The sequence below is a fragment of the Puma concolor genome, chromosome A1, assembly GCF_028749965.1.
Source record: "Puma concolor isolate L17-30 chromosome A1, mPumCon1.1.hap2, whole genome shotgun sequence".
NCBI lineage: Eukaryota > Metazoa > Chordata > Mammalia > Carnivora > Felidae > Puma > Puma concolor.
In genome coordinates this window covers 210,449,988-210,470,013 of record NC_141667.1, presented here as the reverse complement: position 1 = coordinate 210,470,013, position 20,026 = coordinate 210,449,988, and positions in this window count along the sequence as shown.

Genomic DNA, 20,026 nt, shown 5'->3' with positions numbered 1-20,026 from the left:
TGTTTGGCTATGGACGTGTCCTTGTTCTTTCTGTTTAACCAGTAGTTAAGATAAGTTCTAGATGGTTTAGAAAACAGATGGCTTAAAGGGAAGGCTGTATTGTAATATATTGTAATAGTTTTAATATACTCTTACTAGTAGCAAAAGTTTTGCATTGTTTGGAAAATGTATTTCAGAGGAGCAGTTTAATAAGGTGCTATTGTTTCTAATAACTTTATATTATATGTACATATTATGTTTCTTCCTTACACAAGATTTAGTAAATTATGCTATTACAAACAGGCTTTTAACAGTATAAAATTATGTATATAATCAATGATGTTAGGTATCATAAAATACAGCAAATAGATTTCCAGAACAAGAAATAATATTTGAAAATATATCTAGACTTTACAAAGTGCCAACAGTTATCATTTATACCTGGAATTCCTTTCAAGAAAACAATTTTGTGTAAATGTTTCTGAGTATACATACATATGTGTGTATATATATATATATATATATATATATAGCAAATTATTAAGATATCTGTTGATTCCTTACTTGATTGTATAAAAACCAGCAGCTTGGAAAGGATTGCAAGTTCCTTGAATTTCTAGGGCTATAAAGTTTTTTTTTCCTGCTTCTCCTGTCTTGCTCTCAATTTATCATAGGCTATGGAATGGCAGTAGGATATTATTGACAGAGAGATTTTATCAGAGTTTTGATCCCTGAACTCATACATGTTTACATTATCATTACTTTTTGTTACATTTTAACAAGGTAAATATTAACTCCATTGCAATATTAACTCTAATCCGAAGTGTTACACATGTCTCAGGTTGAAAAAAAAAAAACACAAAAAACAATACTGAATGAGCTATTCATTTCCATCTAAGAAAACCCTGCCTGGAATTAGCTCTTAGTGTGGGTATACTCTTAATGTTTAGACAGTATGTTGTAAAAAATTGGATTTTATAGCGGGGGTGGGGGGAGTGCTTCATATCACCAAGAAACTATGGAAGGGATTAAAGTCAAAGGGAATGAAACGTATTTCATATCACAGAAAAATTGAAATTGATTTTTAAACTTTACCTGGATTAGAAGAAGAAATGGAAAGCTTATACTGTGGGGTAAACCACATCAGTAATATTAAATTAAAACTTTTTAGATATTAAAAAAATGTACATGTGTCCCATCTTCTAAATAATTTTAAATGTCATATAAACGGATGTTTTACAAATATGTGCATATCTTTCTGGAAATATACATATAAATCTTTATATATCTATGTATTTCCCTATTTTCTTCATTTTTTACATGCTGTAAAATGTTCTTAAGGAATTCTGGTGACTCTCTTAATTACAATTAGCTAAGGTTAAATTTTCTTTTACTAACAATCACCATTAGGAATGAGATAAGAGTTAATCTTCACTTAGGTCATTGATGACTTAGACTGATCCAATAGTTTAAATGAAATTAGTTACCTTCTCTTAGAAACTTGTTTTATACTGTAACTTCAGATAGAAATACTGAATTTACATTGTAGATTAAAAAAACCTTAATAAGGACTCTAACAAAGACTAAAATATGAATAGCTAATTTTAGTTGTTACATATATGCTGTACAGAAAATCCACTATTTCTATGATTTTTCCCTCATTTTCTCATTAAACCATTGTTCCATATTTAATTAAAGCTATCCAACCTTCTGTGCATAACTAACATCATTTGAAAACATTATACTGATAAAGAAATTTGTGTGTAATAAATTGAGAAATACTCCTGGGGAAATTAAAAAAGATGCCAACAATAATTTTCACAAATGACAAATTATATTCAATGTATTCCACCCTTTAAATACAGGTGTTTTAACATACACTCACTTTATCTTCAAAGCATAAAATATTCTAAGATTTTAAAATGACTTCTCATTATCATGATACACACAATTCTCTGTTATAAAAAATAATAAAATGCTTGTTTCTTCACCCATGAGGGTGGGCTCATCTTAACAGTACTTCATACACACCCCCCAATACAATCACAATAAAATATTTATGAAATGTTTCAAATTGAATTGTCTTTTTTTCACTTGGTAATTCAGAAAAAGAGTGTATCTAGAAAAGTACTTTTTTTATAATAAATGGGGTATATCATGCTTTTTTGTCTACTAAAATATTCTAATAACTTTCTAATGGTAGGCACAATCTTGCAGCAAAAAGTGAAAGTTTGATGATTTCCACAAATTCCTTTTAAGAAAAGTGCATTAAATGAAAAACCCACTGTTTATTTATTTAAAAAAAACCTTCACAAGCAAAAATAAGGATTGATAAAATAAATTGCAATGTTTATTTTAGCATCTGTTATGTTTAGAAGTTAACACCATTTTACACTCATATTAATTGCCTAATAACTTGTTATTTCTATTAGAAAAGCAATGTAATCAAGAAAATTAACATATTGAACTACAAGCACCTATATTCATTTTTCACTGTTAGCTAACCATCAGTCATCAGATAGTTTAATTTGAAATAATTCATTATATATTTAGTTTATATGATTACATTTGTCAGAAAGTATAATTGTTACTGTCCCTCATTATCTTTATGTCTTCTTTAATTCCATATGTCTTATTAACAAATTTTCATTGATTGAACAATATGAAAAAAATCATACCATATAATAACAATCTCCTCTAGTTACATTCAGTTTTATTCAAATTAATTAGCCAACTAATATTGAATATTTTCTTGCAAGGAAAACAGGAAAAATCTGGACATTTTTTTAAAACTTTTTTATTGAGATATAATTGATTTATATTAGTTTGAGGTGTATGACATAATGATTCGATGGATGTTTGTATTGTGAAATGATTACCACAATAAGTCTAACATCTATTATACAGAGCTACAAATTTATTTTCCTTGTGATGAGAAATTTTAAGATTTACTTTCCTGACAACTTTCAGATATACAGTATAGCATTATTAACTACAGTCACCATACTGTACATTACATACCCATGATTTCTTTTTTTTTCAATTTTTTAAATGTTTACTTATTTTTGAGAGAGAGAGACAGAGTGCGAAAGGGGAAGGGGCAGAGAGAGGGAGAGACTCAGAATCCAAAGCAGGCTCCAGGCTTTGAGCTTCAAGCACAGATCCCAATGCGGGGCTCGAACTCATGAGCCATGAGATCATGACCCAAGCCGAAGTCTGACGCTTAACTGACAGAGCCAACCAGGCACCCCTATTTATTTTGTAACTGGAAGTTTGTACCTTTTGATCACCTTTAGCCATTTTGCCCACCTCCCTCCCCCTGCCTCTGGCAACCACCAATCTCTTCTCTGTATCTGAGTTTGTTGTGTTTTGTTTAATTCTGTGTAGATTTCACCTATCTGTGAGATCATACAGTATTTGACTTTCTCTGTCTGACTTGTTTACTTAGCATAATGCCCTCAAGGTTAATATGTGTTCATGTGTGTTGTTACAAATGGCAGGATTTCCCTCTTTTTTTATGGCTGAACAATATTCTATGTCATACACACACACATACACACACACACACACACACACACACATGTATATATATACATGCATGCCCTATTTTCTTTGTCCATTTATCCATCAAGACACTGAAGTTGTTTGCATATCTTGGATATTGTACATAATGCTGCAATGAACATTTGAGTACAGATATCTTTTCGAGTTAGTGTTTTGGACATACAGTAAAAGCTTAGTTTGTGAGCATAGTTTGTTCCAGAAACATGCTTGTAATCCAAAGCATTTGTGTATGAAAGAGAATTTCCCCATAAGAAATGATGGAAACTCAAATGATTCATTCCATAACCCAAAAATAGTCATAAAAATGATTGCATACTGTAATATAATACAAAATAATAAAGAAAATACTAAATATAAAGAAAAATAAATTAACCTGCACTTAACCTTGGAAAACCTTCATGGCTAGTGTGAGGGAGACAAGAGAGAGGAGGGTTACTGTGTAGTATGACTTTCACTATCACTAACAGAATCACTGCTAATTGTTGACTCAGTGGACTCTTTTTCTGCATGGGGCCATTGTATATGCTTGCACAGATGTTGAGTAAGGTACAGTATTAATAAACTGTTGTCATATGCTATATTTAATATAACTGGCAATAAGGCAGCAGAGGAAAGGGTCTATTTCTACAGGCAGCCTGACCTAGAATGAAGCAAAGCATTCCTAGGCTTACTCTTGAATGGAAAAGCAAAGGATTGTCCATAGGTGCTCTAAAGTGACAAAAAATACACTAGTGCAGTTGTGGGCACCTTCCAGTATTCTGAGAAATCACTCTGATTTCTGCCAAACACCATGGCCTGAGACTGAGCATCCAAGCATGGGAGATGATCACCCACGATCCCGCAGTGAGAGAGAGAGAGAAGAACCATTGGCTCAGTTGTGGTCATGTGATATTCGGCATCATGTACGACTCATATTGCAAGACATTGCTCGTTTGTCAAGTTAAAATTTGTTAGAAATGTTTGCTCATCTTGCAGAACACTCAGAACAATTTACTCACAATCCAAGGTTTTAGTGTACTTTCATTTTAGATTGTTAGATAGTTTGAACTAAATAGTAAAAAGTTCACCAAATTGAAGGACATTGATATAAGGAAACACAAATCTACTTACTTGCTTACTAAAGTGTCATATTATTTAATATTCAGGTCTAAAGTTACTATCAAGAACCATTCTACATATCCTCATTATTTCCACAGATATAACTTTATGTTGATAATTTTTATTTTAAATTTCCCTTGAAATCACTACCTTCCAGGATGGAAGCTGTCCTTCTCTATTCCTATCGCTGAAACAAAAAATGAACATAGTCATACTTCAAACAAAATACTTCAAAACTATTATTGACTGCTTTTATTTTTTATTTACTTAAAAAACAATTTAATGTTTATTTTGAGAATGAGAGAGAGAGAGAGAGAGAGAGAGAGAGAGAGAGAAAGCTGGGAGGGGCAGAGAAAGAAGGAGACACAGAATCCGAAGCAGGCTCCAGGCTCTGAGCTGTCAGCACAGAGCGCGATGCAGGGCTGAACCAAGATCATGACCTGAGCCAAAGTTGGAAACTTAACCGACTGAGCCACCCAGGTGCTCCTCGACTGCTTTTATTAAATAATTCCTTCATTCCCTCTCTACTCTTCCAAATTTATCTTGCTCATTTAAAAAATCAACCCAACTTCTCCCTCACAAGCAATTCCAACTTCCAAAAACCTGCTTTGTCCAAAATTCCCAACATATTATTTTGCAATATTTCTTTCTCACAAGCTATGTTTGAACTTCTTATTTTGAAGGAAAAAATGCGTCGACTCACAGGAGGCTGCAAAGAAATTCACTGAGAAGTCTCATGCACCATTCTCCCATCCATCCATTAACCTCTTACACAATTATAATACGATATAAAAGCCAGGAAATTTATATTGCTGTAATCTATGGAGCTGATTTAGATTTCATCAGTTATATATGCACTCATTTGTGTGTGTGTGTGTGTGTGTGTGTGTGTGTGTGTGTAGCTCTATTTGATTTTAGCTCATGTTTAGCTCATGTACTACAGTGACCACAATCAAGATACTCACAAGACTCTTTTTTTTCCCCCTTTAACCACACCCATTCCCTCCACCTCCCCACCATTTCCTGTTACCCATTAACCTGTTATTCATCCCTATATTTATGTTATCTTGCAAATGTTACATAAATGGAATCATTCCACAAGTATCCTTTTGAGTTTGACTTTTACTCAGGGTTCATCCAATTTGTCGCATGCATCAACAGTACATTCCTTTGAATTGTTCAATATATTCCATGGTATGGATATATAGTAATTCATGTAACCATTTATCTCCTGATACTGCTATGAACTAGACTAGATGTCATACTAGCTGCTAGAGTGATTGTACTATTTTTACCTTTCCATTAGTAATATATGAGTGATCCAGTTTCTCCACAACATTGCCCACATTTGGAATTACTATGTTCTATTTTATCCATTCTGATAGTATGTAGTTATATCTTATGATGGTTTTAATTTCGATTTCTCTAATTGCTAATGATGTTGAGCATCTTTAAATGTGCTTATTTTCCATCTGTATATCCTCAGTGAAATGTATGTGCATGGTTTTTTATCTGCCTCCCCCATTTATTTTTTTTTAATTAAAAAATTTTTAATTGTTTATTTAATTTTGAGAGAGAGAGAGAACAGGGGAGGGGCAGAGAGAGAGAGAGAGAGAGAGAGAGAGACAGAATCTGAAACAGGATCCAGGCTCTGAGCTATCAGCACAGAGCAGGATGCGGGCCTCGAACTCACAAACCCTGAGATCATGGCCTGAGCTGAAGTCAGATGCTTAACTGACTGAGCCACCCAGGTGCCCCTTTACATTTTTTTATATTTATTTATTTCTGAGAGAGAGAGACAGAAACAGAGTGTGAGTGGGGGAGGGGCAGAGAGAGAGGGAGACACAGAATCTGAAGCACATTCTGGGCTCCTCAAAAACTTGAGATCATGACCTAAGCCTAAGTCTGCTACTCAACCACTGAGTCACCCAGGCGTTCCTGCCTCCCCATTTCTAATTGATTTGTCTGTTGGGTTTTGAGAGTTATTCATGTATTTTGCATACAAAGCCTTTGTCAGATATGTGATTTGTAGTATTTTATCTCAGTCTATCATTTGCCTTTTCACCCTTTTCACAAAATCTTTCATAGAGCAAAAAGTATTTTATCTTGATGAAGTCCAATTTACCAATTCATCTTTAAGAATTAGGCTTTTGGTATCAAATATAGAAACTCTTTGCTTAGTCTTAGATACCAGAGATTTTCTCTTATCTTCTGTTCTAGAAGTTTTATAGTTTTATGTTTTACATTTAAATCTATTTTTACATAGGATATGGGGTTTAGGGTGGGTTTATTTTTTTTTTTTTGCTGATGAATCCTCAGTGTTCCACAATATTTGTTGACAAGGGTTCCCCTCCTCTGTCAATCATTTGCTTGTTTTTTTAAAAAAATAATTGGATATATTTGTTTGAATCTATTTTCTGGGTTCTATTCATCCATTTATCAATCCCTCTGCCAACACCACATTAGCTTTGTTACAGTAGCTATACTAAGTCTTTACATGAGAAAGAAGGATTCTTCCCACTTTATTATTATTTTTCAAAATTATTTTTGGTATTTTAGGACCTTTTCCTTTACTCTCTCTTTCTAAAATCATTATTCTTTAAAACTTCACCTGGCACATTTTTGACATTTCTAACACACTTCTAACACTCATTGTTTTCCTATATTTTTAAGTCTCTTGATTTTTCCATTATTGTACTTTGAATAATTATAGTCATAGAGCCTATATTACCATTTGAAATTTTCTAACACAAAATCAAGTTTCTTCTCAGTCATATAACTCCTGATCTTTTAAACTATTTCTTTTTTTGTCTTTCCTATAAATTTAGTTTTTCATCCTACCATATCTTTAGAAGTTCAAACATGTAACATTTACTCAGTTCATCATTTCCTGTTGTGAGTTTCACTTGCCTCCATACCAAATTTTAACTCATAGTTAACCATTTCAACAGTAAATTCACAGTCTATAGAGTGTATCACCAAACAGAACTTCTCTTTCTTTTCTGGTTAATTCCTGGTCTTTCCTAATGTGTCCTTCACATTTTATTCTCTTTTATTATAGCTTCTGAGCAGCCCAGAGAAGTCATATAATAATTTACATTCTCTGATCCTCTATAAATCATCAATTCATCTTGTATTGATCTCTTGAGAACTTATTGATTCCAGAACTTTCCAACAGTCTGCTCCATTCTTCTTAAAAACCCCTCTTCTACTCTGTAGGTGTTCTCACCTCCTAATTTTCCTGGGATGTAAGTTGCCAATACAATTTCCTTCAACTCATTTTTCTCTATCTCAAAATAATATGTTTCATGCCCCTATTTCTGCCTTCTCTGCCCTTGTATTATTTTTTTCAGTTTATTTATTTATCTTGGGGGAGGGGGGCTCATGCACAGGAGTTGGGGAGGGGCAAAGAGAGAGGGAAGAGAGAATCCCAGGCAGTCTCCACATTGTCAGTGCTGAGCCCTATGCAAGGCTCAAACTTGTGAAACCCTGAGATAATGACCTGAGCTGAAATCAAGAGCCAGATGCTTAACTGACTGAGCCTTCCAGGCACCCCTCTACTCTTCTATTTGGGAAGTATTCCTTCCACCCCTGCCCAAACTAAGCTCTCTACTCTGCTTTGTGGATTTTGGATCCCAAGAACATCAAATGTAAGCAGTGGATTATTTTTCCATTAAAGTATGAACACAAATATTTTTTAATGTCTTCATTTTTAAAATTAAATTCCGGGGCGCCTGGGTGGCGCAGTCGGTTAAGCGTCCGACTTCAGCCAGGTCACGATCTCGCAGTCCGTGAGTTCGAGCCCCGAGTCGGGCTCTGGGCTGACTGCTCAGAGCCTGGAGCCTGTTTCCGATTCTGTGTCTCCCTCTCTCTCTGCCCCTCCCCCGTTCATGCTCTGTCTCTCTCTGTCCCAAAAATAAATAAACGTTGAAAAAAAAAATTTAAAATTAAATTCCAATGTGCTCCAAATTTAGAAAAAGTCATTTACGCATTTTTGTGCCATTGATTTATGGCTCTCTACAATATATATGTATTTGATAATCTGTCTCTGTTAAAAGTCTATGAATGATTCATTAAAGCAATGAAGCCACATGATTTCTCTCTGAACTGTCTCTAAATTTTACATTGTACCTTCCCCATTTCTTTGGCTCCTCCTTTTGTCTTTTATGAATTTCCTGTTTGTCTACTTTTCTTCTCAAATGTAATATTCTTTCTATGTAGCCTATACTGACTTTTCTTTATTTCCTCTGCTCATCTCCTATAAATGATGATTTTTATCCAAGGTTTTGTTCTAAGTTTTACTCTTTTTACTGAAATAAATATTTTGTTGTTTGTTGTTTTGTATGTCCCAATTCCATGCTCATTACCCTTTTTTAGACAAAACTGATTCTAAGTCTTACTGATATCTCTCTCCAGTTATACATTTCATCTGCCTCTTGGAAGATTTCCCCATTTGGACGACTGCCCAGGATCAATTGCTAACCCTTCTAAAATCTACTCTCATAATTCTTGTTCAGTTTGTATCTATAATTTTTCCATTATCAGTATCTTTATTTAATTTTTTGTTGTATATAAGAGTATTAAAATAGTTGTCTTGTTCATTCATCTTTCCAATCTCAATCTCTCTTTAATATATCCTAATTGATAAATGATCTCGTATTTCTTCTCACCTCACTTACTTATCCAAAATCATCAACCATTTCTTATTGCCTTCTAACCTAATTTAGAACTTTTCATTTTGCACCTCAAGAACATGCATGTTCTTGCCTTGCCTTGCTTTTCTTTCCTTTCCTTTCCTTTCCTTTTTCATAACTATTCTCCTACAAGAAGTGAAAAATTCAGAAGAAAAAAATAAAAATGAGATTAATCTCAATGATCTCTGGAATCAGATAGTTTAAGGTTTTAATGTCTGCCCTACTGCTAACTTGAAGCAAGTTATCTACAATTGTATTTCTCTGTTCCCTCATTTGAAAAATGGGGGAAATGGTGGTGTTTGCCATAGTTACTGAAAGGTTTAAATGGAAAAATGTGAGTAAAGGTCTTTGCACAGTGTCTGGTGCATGGTAGGCAATCAGTGCTCTTACCCATTATATCTTATTTTAAGGCTGTTATAAAATTGAGAGGGCTTGAGGGTGTTTATTCTTACATATACCCAGGCATTTTCAGAATATTAGAAGGTTGCATATAAAGAGAAAGTACTATTACATTTTACTTCAGTACAACTCTAAAAAGGAATTGTGAACATAAGGTAGAAAATTCAATATAATATTATTTGTTATTGCTAATCATATCTTTTATTCTAAGACTCCAAGGTTCATGAATTTTTTTTTTGTTTTCTTTTAAGTTTCCTTTTAACTTTTATTACTATAGGATAAAGTACATATCATGAAATTACTTTTTTTTTCAAGTTTATTTTATTTTGAGAGAGAGAGAGGAAAAAAAAGGAGAGTGGGGTGGGCAGACAGAATCCCAAGCAGGCTCCTTGCTCTCAGCACAGAACTGATGCTGGGCTCAAGTTTACAAACTGCGAGATCATGACCTGAGCTGAAATCAAGAGTCAGATGCTTAACCAACTGAGCCACCTGGGCACCCCGTGAAATTTCTTTTATTATTATTATTCTTATTTTTTTTACTTGTTCTTTGTCTTATTTATTAAGGATATATGTCAAGCCATTGATATCAGGTCATTGATTCACGAACTTTTTTCTTCAGCTCTTATTTTCATTCAAAACATCAGCAAAGCTCGAATGTTCTTTTTGTTCACTATCTACTATTGAATTAATGTAAATTTAAATTAATATCCAGATGATTGGTGATGCCATCATATGCCTTGTCATATGAAGGTCTACTTGATCGCATTTCTCTCTGGATCATCTTTTGTTTTCCATGTAATTTGCATCACATTAAAAGATTTTCATTTTTATTTTCTGATGATTTTGCTCTTTTTTACTGAACATATTCTGAAGGTTTTTCCATAGAAGAACACCTTGAACATTTCTCCATTAAACTGGAGGAGCAAATACCACTGGATTTGTCAACTGATTTATTGATTTTGACACATATCCATAATGGCGCACATGCATATGAATTTGGCTATCTATATCTATGTATCACATCAATAACTATGTTGTGACAAATGGGGCAAAATCAAAACAGTCTCAGTTCTGACTTCTCTAACCTTTACAGTAGCTTAATCTTCCTATGTGTCTAACTTTGCTGCAATTTTCCTTTGACAAGACACAAGAAAAAAATGCACAGGCTGTATGTATGTCCCCAAATTTTTTTAATTACAAATAGAAAAGGTATTTTATTAAACAGAAGCATGCACACAGAATGAGAAAAGGATACAGGGATAGAGAGAGAGACCAAGAGGGTAATAATACAAATGTGGCAAAATATTAGACCTTGGTGACATGAGTAAATGGATCTAGGAGTTAGTCATTTTACTAAATCTAATTTCCTAAAAGTTTTATTTTAGTTTGGAATAAAAAGTTTAATAAGTTTAATAAAAACACGAACACAGAGTGTTTTACTTTGAGTGCATCTTTCCTTTGCCTTGTTAACCAATGACGCCAACACACCGAGAAGACAGGAATACATCACATTTGCGTAAAATATCACCTGTGTTACTAACAAGGATAATATTGGCACATATGACTCATGTCATTATTCAGGCATGATTTTTTAGGATATTTTGGGTTTAAGTATTGAGGTTGTGGTCAGTCAAAGTTATTACCATTTTCTTCTTAAGAGGTTAAAATTCTATCAGGACAGGCCTGAAACCACTTCCATAAAGCCAGTTTGCAATGTCAGTTTGTACAGCTTTGGTTGTTCCTGGAACCACTGCATTAGCAGATATTTTGATCCCAGAAGATGCTGAGAAATATCAGACCAGTGTATTAAGAGACTCCTAGATCTGTTTGTATGCGAAGTTGAAATTAATTTCCTATTTTGTTCTCCATACCAAATTATGCCTAGTGTCACTGTTGAATAAACTCATTGAAAGCTTAAAATTAAGATTGAATGTCAACATGTGGATATTACACAAAATATTCCAAAAATCTAACTTAATTTTTATCGCATTAATAAGTTCCCAGGGAAAAGTAAAGTTAAAAAAACATAAAATATTTGTTTAAACTTAAAGCAAAGTTCAAAATCCATTCTTCTCAATTTGTTACCTTGCTCAGTATCAGGTGGAGGGATGCTTAATGCCTACATAGAGTTGCATTCATTCCACATGCAGCTGCAATATAAAGGGCCTCTGGTTGGAATGGGTGTAGTTTGTTGGTTTTTTTTCAGGGCATAAAAAGTTTTGTTGTTCAATAAATTAGAAGTGATTTATTTAGGAATATGGCTTTTCCTATGTAAGAAAGGATTGCATAATACTGAGCTCCAGGATTAGATTCCATGCTTTCTGTGGTCAGCAAACTCATAAGGGAAAGAGAGAGTGTGGGATCAGGTAGCACAAGTAAGGCTTCTCCTTGCAAAGTCCTAATTCAGGCCCTTTGCCTTCCCACCCCCAACTTCCACCTTTGGGGAGAAATCACGCGCAAGATAGAGAAGGCAGAAATGTTTGATTAAGAAAATCCTCTTTATACTCCACCACATATAAAACATCAGAACTGGGATGCAAAAATTACCCCCTCAACAGAAATGATAAGATGTTTCATTTGCCAGAAAATGAAACAAAACCAAAAACAAAGAGGAAATGACTGGAAGCTGAACATGGGGTGGGGGCGGGGGGGGGGCGGGGAGGGAGGTAGAAAAAGACATTTGACATTTAATACAATCTTATAAACCTCCAACTTGCTAAAAGTTTCTAGTTCTGTTTCTCTGTAGGTCAATTTGAAAGAAAATACTAATTGGTGCATTTAACCTAATGGAAACAGTATAATGACCTTGTACATGGTTGGTGTTTCTGCTGACAAGAATACTCACCAGAGATTTTGTAAGCAAATTATTGTTTGGTCTCCGGTATCTCTGGATCTTTCTTGTATGAGCCTATTAGTCAATTGTAAAACTTCCTAACAAAGCCAGGTTTCATTATTTATTTTTGAAATTTTGGCATGTATAAGTAATCTAATTTTGCAATTAAATATTTTATATCAAACTGGTACTCTTTGTCTAGGTTTATCTTAATTATTTAATACAATAAATGCCACATGCTATCTATCTAACCAAGTACTTTCTAACAGTTACAAAATGCACATTTTACATGAAACATTTTGCCTTTTTTGAGGCCAACTTTGAAACATTAGGATGGTACTAGGATACTTCTTATATCCCTTGTTATACTTACTGTCTTGGTCATTCACATATCAGGTAGATGATACATTGATACATAGATAGGCAATTATCTATATCTATAGTTTTTTAGTTAAATGAATTCTAAGTTGTTACTAACTTATTAAGCAGCATTTTATTTTATTTGCCCTAAAGCTACTCTGAAAGTAGAAATCAGTTAAATTAAATCCTAATCTGAACTTGATAATAACTTGATATATAAACTTGGACAAATTGCTTAATTGCCCTGAGCTGCATTTTTGCCCAACTGTAATGATTCCTCAGCCTATTCCAATTCCAACCCCATGTGGACATCTTGTTAATAGATGGGTCATTTCAGTAGCGACGGTCCAGGATTTAAACCAATGAATATGTCTGTGAGTCATACACCCAGGGCAAATTCATTAACACTTTTTGATACTCAGTTTTAGTATTTTCAAAATAATATTGTTAATGATATCATCTGTTTTAAAGAAACAGGGAGGAATCAAATAAAGTAAGGTTCTGTAAAATCATTTTGTAATGGCAGAGCATTATTTAATTGTAAAGTAATCTTCTAACTCCAAGAAACAACTTCCATATTTCATTGGTGATGCTCAATGTCCACTATTACATGGTTTGGTGATGGAGACTGTATTTTAGCCATAATTTCTATTTTATCCATTCAGAAGTATTTATAGTATTTATTACGTGCCTGAAATTGGTGTTATACATTTACAAGTCATTTTGTTCTCACTTTTGTTTCTGATGGAATAGTCTTTGTTCAACTAAAGCCATTCCTCTGTCCTTCTGATCATCTTTAAGCCGTGGTTTTGAAACTTATGAACAAGTACCATGGGTTTCTTTCTCTGAACCAGCAGAATGATAAAGTAAAGGTATTGGTTGGAACTTGGAACTAAATAATTTCTCTCCTATTTCTGACACTCCTAAAAGTGAAATGTTTAGTCTTGTCATCTTGTAGTTCTCCTATCCCTAACGAGAAGCAGGTCACCAACTTAGTTTACCCTTCATAGGGACATCTGGGCTTTGTGCTTATGAAGGGTAACTTCATAATGGATTGAGAATAGCTGACCAACATGCCTTGGAGTGTTATTATGTGAGTTAAGTGAGTAGATGTACAAATAAAACAGTTATACCGCACTGACAATGCCACTCCAATCTGAATAGATTCAGTGCAGTAGAAAAACAAGTGCATAACTGCCTGCATGGTCTGATTCCTACCAAATAGTGGGGAGTTCTTTGAAAAGTAGCAATAGTATCTGGTCAAGTCAGTAGAGTCCATTAGTCCCTCAGGGGCCCAAATTTTGATTATGTAATGCTGGATCTAGAGTAGAGAAACAATGCATGAGTAGAATCCACCTTAAGTATTAAAAATGAAGACAGAGTTTCTAACTTGATATACTGATGAAGCTATTATGTCACAGATCTAGGAATAAATTTAAGTCTAAAGTTCTTGCTACATTTCCAATAAAAAGTATCAATATGTATCAAGAAGTGTCAAAATTATCAAATGTAAATCCTTTGATAATTTTCCCCTTTTTAAAATATCTAACAGTAGGCATCTTTTCCTAACTTTCACTTCACTTAAAAGTCAGTCTCTGAGATCAGGCAACAGCTGCCTCAATAATCTCCTTGCCAGCATCCCCCGCCCCTATACACTGTTGCCAGATTTTTTCTTTTTCTTTTTCTTTTTTTTAAAATAAAAGCACCATGTCACTTCCCAGATCAAATCACTGATATGGATTTTTATTGTTGGAATGAAAAGCCAAATAACCTTCTTGATTTGCAAAACAAAAGCTTTTGTCACCTAGCCTTTCTTTTGTCCCTTTTCTCCTAACTGCCCACGTGTATTTAAGTCACATCTGACTACCTACTCCCCCTCACAACTGCCATTCCTTTCTTAGGAAGTGTTAAACATTAGCTTCATCCCATCATAAGGAAGGTCTGGGAAGATATATGAACCATTTTGGTTTATCTATTTAATATTTGTATTAAAAGCAGACATTTAGTACTCTAATACAATCTATAGAGGGAGAAAAAATGAAATTTGGTGGTTTTAATTGCCGGGAAATACACTTTTTGATCGATGTCAACATGTCCTTAGTGATATTTTATTCTTCCTTTGTTCTTTATTATTAAATGTATTGTGACATGTTATGTCAAGGAAATAATGTTGGAGCTGTAAAGATCATAACTGGGTGACTGCACTTACAAGAAACCTTATAAATTTTAATAAATGACCTTTCCAAGAAGCTGTCAATAGCAACACCTTTAGGCAATAAGTCCAGTAATTTATTCTATATCTACCTATCTATCTATCCACATTTGTACAAGTTACTTTACAATTAGATTGGAAAATAAAAATATATTAATGTTGCTAAACACTGCTATTTAAAGATAGTTTATTAAGAGCATTGCTTTTACCTAAATTTTTAAAAATTTTAAAAATAATGTCATTTTTTCCATTCATATAACATAAATCACAAAATGTACAGGATGTGTATAAATGTATGCATGTGCACAGAGAGAAAAAGTGTATCCTAAACAGTGTGCTTGTCAGAATGCTCAAGGCTTGCTTTTAAAATTACGTGTAATGTGACAAAGCAAGGGGGAAACCCTGTCATTTTAGCTTTGGAGTTCAAACATGCTAATGAGTACATATTCTGGCATAAATGTGGTTAGAAATGTACTGTGTCAAAGAGATTGATCTCCATAATAGTTAATGAATCTGAAATGAGGAATAGAAGATACAGTGTCATAGATCCAATTTTATTGCTTGGAATTGTATTCGCCCTTGGCAAAGCAGCTTGTTTATTGGTGCTCATTATAGCTGATACAGTATTGTAAACTACTTTCATCTAGAAATAAAGGTTATCAAAGATCATAACATAATGCAGGCATGAGGAGTTTTCACAACACTTCAACATGCTTTTATTACTGACTATAATACAGCAATACATGTAGTGTAAGTATTAGCATTACAATTATATTACCAACACCTTACCTGTAGTTTTAGTGTCAAAAGACATTATATTTAGTCAAGCTTGGATAATGGTGCAACTAAAAACAGTATTGAAAAATCAAAACTGAATGCATGGCAAACGTTTGAAAACACATAGGGCAGATTTATTATTCATGTTGAACACAATTATTCCATTGTACCAATGAAAAGAAACCACAAAACAACATGATAAGGTAAGGACTACTATTGTTTTAATCTCAGTTTACAGGAATCCTTTTAGCTTAAAGGATTATGGGCAGGTGGCAAGCTGTCGTGTTCTGCAAATTTTAGAACTTAAAATGTATTGAATTTTTCTTTCATACAGAGATATTTAAGGGGCAATAGTTTTACTTTACTACTTATATTGAAGCCATACCTAAACAAAGTTTAGACATTTGAAATAAACTTAAAATGAATTGCCTGCCCATTAGGCATCTTTCATTGCATGGTCTTTAGAATTTAGCAGACGTTTTTAATTTTACTGAGAAAGGTGATGCTCTATGCTTTTACTAAAAGACCATTTTCCTCTTTGGTCCCAAAAGTGTCAATATGTATGAATAAAAGATTAAAGGGAAAATAAATATCTGGCCAAAAATATGAAATGACATTTGCTGAATGAATGTCTGCTTTTGTTTTTGGATCGAGCTCATGGAATTTCATAAAGCTTTGTAAACTATTTCATATATGGCATTGAGATTCTTTTATTCTTTGCATTATCAAATTCTTCTGAAGAAAAAAAAGTGAGTTTGATTGGCATTCTTGATACAGCATTTCCCAATATTCTACCATAGTATCTATGAAAACAAAGAAAAAGATGTACTTTGAGATAATAGTGCATACAGGGCGCTGGGGTGGCTCAGTCGGTTAAGCATCTGACTACAGCTTGTGAGTTTGAGCCCCATGTCAGGCTCTGTGCTGACAGCTCGGAGCCTGAAGCCTGCTTCAGATACTGTGTCTCTTTCTGACCCTTTCCAGCTTGTGCTCTGTCTCTGTCTCTGTCTCTGTCTGTCTCAAATATAAATAAACATTTAAAAAAAATTTTAAAGATAATTGTGTATCCTATAAAAGACACATAACATGATTTTTCAGATATTTTGTGAGTGCATTCCACTCAGTAAAATAATGACTTAGGTAGAAAGAGACATAAGTAGATATGGTGCCAAAAATGCTCAACCATAGGTGGCATTGATATTGAATAAATCTATGATTTATTATTCTCTGTATACGTCCATTTCAGAAGCTCAAATTAAATAAAAGATTGGCCTGATAGACGAAGAGCCAATTGATGATATCATCAAAAATCCAAGATTGAATTGTCATGTTGTCCATTAATTGTGCATGTCAAAAAATAATGAGAGAAAGTTTATATTCAACTTATATAATTATTGGTTTTATTCCTAGTACACAGTGTTAACTGGGCAGAGTGGAAGCAATTCCTCATTGAGGAAGTGAGAGTAATGGCACTAGTTTATAAAAAAACAGATTGTCTTGGCAAAAGTCAACTAAATGGAGTTTCAATCATCTAAGAATTATTAAAGTGATAAAAAATAAAATGACATTGAAGAAAAATACTGCAGAAAGAAGAAATGAAGTTTTTATGTGCTGATGACATAACAGGTGGCATATTTGTAAAAATAATTTTGCACGTTGCAAAATGAAATTTTATAGAAGTGTCTCATATATACAATTGAAAACAAGAAGACATGCATTGTGTATTAAAGAGCTGCTACAAAGAGAGAAGTGATTACTAAGACATAAAACAAGTGAAACACAAATACAGAACAGATGCATTTCAAAGATAAAATGTTAGATTAAAAGGTTGAACTAAATAAAGAATTGCAAATTAGCGAAAAATCCAGTGGCAGAGTAAATACCACACTGGAAGAAATAAGAACAGAAGTGAAAATAGGAAATTGAACACTGATCGTAAATAAATCAAACTAGAGTACTGTAATGCAGAAAATGATGAAAATAAGTACAGAGAATATATACGGAAGAAAGAGAAAACTAAAATAAAATTTACTTCAAGAAGAAACAAAAGCTACAAAGGAAACAAGTATCAAAGACATAATTTAAGGGGCGCCTGAGTGGCTCAGTCTGTTAAGCGTCCCACTTTGGCTCAGGTCATGATCTCACAGTCTGTGAGTTCGAGCCTCATGGCAGGCTCTGTACTGACAGCTCAGAGCCTGGAGCCTGCTTCAGATTCTGTGTCTCCCTCTCTCTGCCCCTCCCCTGCTCATGCTCTGTCTCTCTCTCTCTTTCTCTCAAAAATATATAAACATATTTTTTTTTATTCAGTTAAAGACAGGTGTCTTGACAATCTAGACACAAATTGTGTACTACAGTTAAGCAAAAACAAAAACAAAAAATCAGACCACATATGCCATGAAAAGAATCAAATTTTCAATTTGAAGATTTAAAATTTTAAGCATCTAGATAAAACATGTTACAAATAATTTAAGAATATCAATTTGGGCTCAGTATTTTTCTTTACAATGTTAAATGAAAGTTAATGTGGTTTTGTGAAGAAATACACACTTATAAAAGAATTCCCTATGCATTTAATTCATCGTTTATGTATAAAAACCATTTCCAAATTTTCATGATGATAACAAAGAGGTGAAGAAAAATGACAACATATTTCTCTTTTTACACAGAGTCAGATGATATTCTTCAAGCGTAATATAGGGAAAATATGTTAAAAATAGGTATACAGTACATGCAAAAAAAAAAGTTACAGTTCAGAATAAGGAGCCATTGAGGATTTTAATCAGGCATATGTCATAAGATTGGCATTGAGGAATATGATGCTGACAGCAATGTAAAAATTGTATTTGATGGTGGCAGTACTAGTGAATATTGGTAACTAATAGACTTTTGGTATAAAATATGACTTTTTGGTATAAAAATATGAAGTGTGGGTGTGTGGTGCTGATGGTTGGTGATCAATAGTAGTGACGATAAAGAGAAAAGTAAAATATAAAAGAGAGAATATCAACTAGATTTGCTGGCCAATTTGAAAATGGGGATTTAGATGTAGAGGAGAAAAATCACTAAAAATCACTAAAAGTAACTAAAAGTTACTTCCACATTTCTTGCTTGAGGGAATGGGTGGAGCCCGTTGGAGTGCAGAGGAATACAGAGTAAACAAATCATATGTATACCTGGAGTCAAGAAGGAGAGAGTGATTATTGGTGTCATAGCTGTAGATTGTCATTAAAGTAATAAGCATGGATGGGATTCAGCAGGGAGGGTGCATAAATGAAGGTTTTTAATTGGTAGGTCTTGAAATATTGTTACACTGAGAAGGGTTTCCAGGTAGCCCTGGAAATAAATATTGTTACCATTATCTTCAGTGAAAGCCTAGCAGAGCTTAGTGTCTAGAGATTCAGGACATTGTCTACTCTGACACTTTCACTTCCACTCTCTGCAATAAAACACAAATATTTAGATGCCAGGCACTTCGTCAGGCAAAAGCATTGAAAATACAACAAAGAAGTGATGTCCTAAGGGTCAAGAAAAAGAGATGGTCCAGTTGAATGAACTAAAATACCGTATTAATTTCGGCACTACCATATCACTGCCAACCATGATAAAAGCTCTTTCAGGTATAAATCTAGAAATCAAGGAGGCCTGGGTGGTTCACTTGGTTAAGCTTCTGACTCTTGATTTCGGCTCAGGTCATGATCTCAGGGTTTGTGAGTTTGAACCCCGAGTCCCACTTTGCGCTGACTTAGAGGAGTCCTTTTGGGATTCTCTTGTCTCCCTCTCTCTCTGCGCTCCAATCCCCGCCCCTTACTCTTGCTCTCACTCTCTTTCTCTCTCAAAAATAAATAGGGGCGCCTGGGTGGCTCAATTGATTAGGCATCTGATTTCACCTCAGGTCATAATCCTGTTTGTGAGTTCAAGCCCTGCTATTGTGAACTCTGTGCTGATGGCTCAGAGACTAGAGCTTGCTTCAGATTCTGTCTCCCTCTCTCTCTGTCCTTCCCCCACTTGCACTCTGTTTTTCTCTCTCTCTCTCTCTCTCTCTCAAAAATAAATATACATTAAAAAATTAAAAATAAATATTTAAAAATTCAATCCATCAATCAATGTAGA